Source organism: Oreochromis niloticus, linkage group LG15 (genome assembly GCF_001858045.2).
Source record: "Oreochromis niloticus isolate F11D_XX linkage group LG15, O_niloticus_UMD_NMBU, whole genome shotgun sequence".
NCBI lineage: Eukaryota > Metazoa > Chordata > Actinopteri > Cichliformes > Cichlidae > Oreochromis > Oreochromis niloticus.
This window is the reverse complement of record NC_031980.2, coordinates 25390317-25395724: the sequence shown is the minus strand read 5'-3', so window position 1 is coordinate 25395724 and position 5408 is coordinate 25390317. Positions and strand designations below refer to the sequence as shown.

General features: G+C 43.4%; 1 long non-coding RNA gene across 1 annotated transcript; it reads left to right on the top strand.

Annotated features, from left to right (window-relative positions):
* Positions 1-4327: 4327 nt before the first annotated feature.
* On the top strand, positions 4328-5118 carry LOC102076868 (uncharacterized). The gene is made up of 2 exons (XR_266260.3): positions 4328-4716; positions 4921-5118. It is a non-coding gene; the product is annotated as an uncharacterized LOC102076868 (long non-coding RNA).
* Positions 5119-5408: the final 290 nt, after the last annotated feature.

Sequence of the window (5408 nt, the reverse complement as noted above, 5' to 3'; positions counted from 1 at the left end):
CAATCTAATCACCACATTCACCTTTAATTTTTATTATTTAAGGTCATACGATAACCACATGCCACTGAACTTTGAACCTGCTGTTGTGGAACATTAACAGACAGTAAGACAAGCTTACAGTGGAACTTACAATCCTTCTGGGCCTTTTCCAGAAGGCAGGTTTTAGACAATCTGAGTATGTTTCTTTATTTTCTTACAGGTGCAGTAGTTGTCAATACATTGTGCATTTCTATTTGTATTTTATTATATTTTCCCCGCCTTTCCCATGCAAAAGCTGATAGACAGGATTAAAAAAAAAGGACCAGATACACGATCAGAGGAATTGGTGCTCAAGATCTGTGGTGCTGTTTTTTTCTAACATTACAGCAACATTAGAGTTCTGAAATATTAAACTTGATGTATTTAAAATTGGTTACTCACTGTATACCTACAGATTCTGACCCAAAGAGCAATAAAAGAGGTTTAGAAATCACTTAGTCACCAGATGAATGTGAAATTTTACAGATCTTCTTACTTCTAACTTCTAATAGATAGTGTTTTTAAAATGGCTACAAATGTGACTGTCAGGGGTCGTGTGCGGAGGCGAGGAAGAGATGACCCACACGCAGGACTCTTGGTGCAGAATGAGGAGGTTTATTGGAAACGGGGACAAAAGATGACAGGATGGCTGGCGGAACTTAATGGACTGGTAGACTAGCTGGCTTACTGAACTGGACACGCGACAGGAACAACATCACAGGAACATCAATGACACGACACTGGACTGGTTGAACTGAGGAACATAAATACACAGGCTAAGTGAGGAGTGATTAGAAACTGGTGAGTACACAGCTGAACATAATGAACTAATGATAAATGGGAAGAGGACTGAACATAATGCACATGGACCAAGGTTAACACAATAAAACAGGAAGTGAAACAGACAGAATATAAACAGTGAACATGAACTAAGAATACTGGGTCAACGACCCAGAAACCCTGACAGTGACCATGTGACCATGATCAATCTTCTTATCTATGCAGTTCCCAATTACTCCATCTGTGTAAAACAGACTTAGTGGTGTTAGAGGCAAGCACAAAAACTAGTGCTGTCAGCGTTAATCTCGTTAAAATGACGGTAACGCCATAATTGCATTAACACGGCAAATCTCCGTTAACAAGTTACTGCGGATCGCCCCATGCCTGGGGCTGGACACCATGATTAACGCTGACAGCACTAATAAAAACATTAGTGCATTTTCTACATCACCAAAATCGATGTACGCCCCTCTGATCAGAGTTAGCTCTGTGAGCTCTGAGTATGTTCACCCTGAGTTAAATGACCTTGTGGGTAATGAAAAGAGCCAAAGTAGTTTTAGTAGCTCAGATACCGTGACTCATCATCAGTGATCGGAATAACGGCGTTCCAAGTAACGGCGTTACTTTTTTCAGTAACGAGCAATCTAACTAATTACTATTTCTATCATTACAACGCCGTTACCGTTACTAACAAGAAAATGCGGTGCTGTCGCATTACTATTTTTCAACAAACAGACGGCTGAAGCTGTCTTCAGCTTACCGCACGTAAGTAATCTGAGCACTACAGCTTTAAGCAGGTGCGCGCACTCCCGCGGACAGCAATCACAATCACTTTTTGGCACAACACCTGGAGCTAGGGGGCAAAAAAATCGCATGAGTGCTGCTGTTTGACTGAGGAAGAATAAAGTAGTCGTGGTAAGCCAATCACACGACCACTTTAAGATGACAAAGTAACAAGGTGATATATACCAGTTGTGTTGATAGGCCACATAAAACCAGAGTCATGATAATCAATATATACGCGGTGTTTGTTCCTCAATAGTTTCGTCACGTTTACTGTCTAAGGGCAGCGCTAGCAAGCGCAAGCTCTGCTTATGACCAAAAAATAAAAAAACAAAACAAAAAACAGCCCTTTCGTGTTGGTGGAAAAATGCACCATGTCGACCAATCAAAAATGATATGGCAACATGACATTTGGTTGTTTAGAAAGAGGGGGAAGGTTTAGAAGTGATGGCGAGAGAGAGAGTGAAAGAAAGACAGCAGAAAAAGAGAGAGAGAGAGTTTTGAGATGTGAGAGATTTGTGACATTCAGCATGTTTGGAGTGTGTCTCTCACTAGTAAAGTTAACCCAGACAACAAAGTAAAGCTAGTTTTCGGCTACAAGCCCGACACGGAACCGGACATATTAGCCAGAGGTCCCTTTACTACGGTTCGGAGCCATTTTATATACGCTTATATATAGTTTTCTATACGAGGTCGCTGCAAAAAGTGCAGCCTTACCTAATGTCCATCCCTACTGTTACTCATTTTATATTAATATTTAAAAATCTAGTTGGTATTGGTATAGTGAGTATCCTTCAGTAATAATAATAAATCACACAGCAACAGTACATTCATGTAGTTGTAAAAAGCATGATAATATATTAAGTAATCCAAAGTATTCAGAATACGTTACTCTCACTGAGTAACATAACAGAATAAGTCACAAAATACATTTTGGGGCATGTATTCTGTAATCTGTAGTGGAATACATTTTAAAAGTAACTTTCCCAACACTGAGCATGTAGTAAATGTCCGAAAACAAGATAACCACAAAAACTGGAGCACAGGAAGCAAATCAAAAACAGTTCGGGAGGCCGACCTGGAGGATGGCAACACCATTGCGCCAAACAGTTCAGTTCAGGAGGCCGACCGTGCGGGCGGCAACGGCGGCGACTCAGGCGAACGGGATCCGGTGGCCGACCGTGCGGGCGGCGACTCAGGCGAGAGGGATCCGGGGGCCGATCATGCGGGCGGCAGCGGTGGCGACAGGCAAACAGTTCAGGGGGCCGACCACGCGGAAGGCAGTGGCGGCAACAGAGCCGGTCCGGAGGTCGGCCGCGAAGCCAGCGGTGGCGGCGAATTCTTTCAGGGGCCGCCCTCGACGGCCATGATGCTGACCCAGAGGCCTGGAAAGCGGCCAACAAAGGTGAGGAGGCACAGGTCGAGCTGGCTCTGATGGCAGTGTTGCTACTGCGGGACCAGACAAGGCAGGACCAGATGCTGAAGCCAGACCAGACGGGGATGAAGACTCGGGCGAGGCGAGGACGAAGACGAAGCGGAGGCTGGGCCAGACGGAGCTGATGAGGCAGAGGCTGGACCAGACGAGGCGGAGGCTGAGGCTGAAGCTGGACCAGGCGAAGACAAAGCCGACACAGAGGCTGGGTCAAACGAAGCTGATGACGCTGAAGAGGAGGCCACTGCAGGCGACGCCGAAGCCGATGATGAGGCTGGACCAGGCGAAGCTGAAGCGGGAGCTGGACCAGGCGAGGATGAGGGCGAAGACATGGAACTGAAAATACTGACACTAAGATGTGGACCTCAAACACAACACAGAGTACACAGAGATGAGCACAGAGAGAGGCAGAGAACAAGAATGAATACACGAGAGGATGAGGAGAACAGAACACAAGGAATGGGAACACGGTATCAGAACAAACACCACAATATAAGCAAGGACACAGGGGGGAATCCAAATACCAAACCAAACAATCCTATGAACATAAAGAACATAATACAAAACCACAGGAAAACTAAGAACACTGGGTTAAAATGACCCAGGACCATGACACATACAGCCCCGATTTGCAGGCGCTGTGCGCAGAGGTTCGGGAGCAGAAGTCCCATTGTAAACATATCACGGCAGACCCGACGATGTTTCCATGAACGTGCTTTTCAGCATCTCTTTATTGACCACTTTTCACACACGGTTGCTGTACACATACAACCGGCTGTAGCTTTTCAGCTCACCACCCGACAACACAACAGCATAGATAGCACAGACGTTAAGGCAGCGACTCGTGATTGCGCTTGCTGCTCAGGTGCGTCCGCCTCCCCTGCAGCGGCGCTGCAGACCACGCCCCGCCACACACGTTAACCTGGTAGGCAGAATTTTGCAAATATCTATTTTTCATCTTTTAGCAGCATAGAGCTTTTTTTTTCCAATTATTTTTTAAAATTCAGGTCAAGGCTCCAAAAGCCCAAAGGCGAAATAAGCGTGGCGGCTCACAACAGTTTTTGTTTGCTACATGGATCATTTTAGTTCAGCTGGGTGTCTTTCCTTGTTTTATATTTCTTTAAGAGTTCAAAATGTGTCAATTACATAAATAAAATGTAATTTTCTCAGTAGCACTTCATGGATTTTATAAGCAACACGCCTTAGTTGTTCACACAAAGCATAAAGGTAAAAAACAATATATACAGTGTTATCTTCATTTTAGATGTCAAAAAGTATTTGCAGCTCCCAGTGTTTTCTTTTGTATGGAAACTGGGTCCAAATGGCTCTTTGGGTCTTAAAGGTTGCTGACCCCTGGCCTAGGCACTACAGTTCACACTAGTGATGGCCCGCTTGAAGCTGACACTCCGGCACGTGTGTCAAAAGAAACCAACACGCTGCTTCAGAAGCACTGTGTGGAGGCTTGATTCGTTTGGCCAGAGTCACATGATCAGTGACGTCCGAAGCTTCATTTGGAATGTAACTGCTTTGGTACCTGAGTCAATCATTTATAAGTAAGTGAATAATCATTTGTGGCATTTGTGGAGTGTTTGATGGTGAGAGATAGCAAACCACTGATCATTCTATTGAGTGATATGGAGCCAGTGAGGAAGAGAGGAGTTTCTGTCATGTGGGAGTATTTTGAGTTGATTTTGGTCAATCAGGTGGGTTTGCCAGCTTTCTGTTGTTGTTGTTTGCCTTTGTTTTGGGTGTATTTATTTTATCGGAAAATTTGAAAAACTTAAAATGTCTTTACAAAACATCTGCTTTTCATAATCTACATATCATTAAATAATTTTATTTTTAAAATAATCTTAACATGTTATTCTACAAAATGTGCAGCAATTTATTTTGTTTACTCTTTTTAGGTGATAGTTTGTGGGACCCAGGAAGACCGGATACCTGCATGTCTACCAACTTGCATTGCAGTTTCTGTGCAATGCCACCTCTTCTGTTCCGTGTGAGAGGATTTTCTCTAAGGCAGGAGAAATTATCTCCAAGAAAACAGACTCGGCCATCGCACAGTGGAACAAATTCTCTTCTTAAATAAAAACCAAACAGGATAACCTTAAATGCATCATGTTTTTACTTTACACGTTCATAAGCATTTTCCCTTTCCAGTTCACAATCAATTCTACCCCCAGGTCAAAAATATGTATAAGAAAATTGGCCTAATATAATATTATTTATAAACATACCTGTCCAGTTGTCGAGCGATTAATTGCATAAGTACATGGAGGCAGGACCTCACAGCAGAAGCATACTCCATAATGTGTTATACGTTATTATATGTATTTTTTATCTATTGTATTTACCAACATCAAGAAGTCACAAACAAAGAAAGACCACACCATGG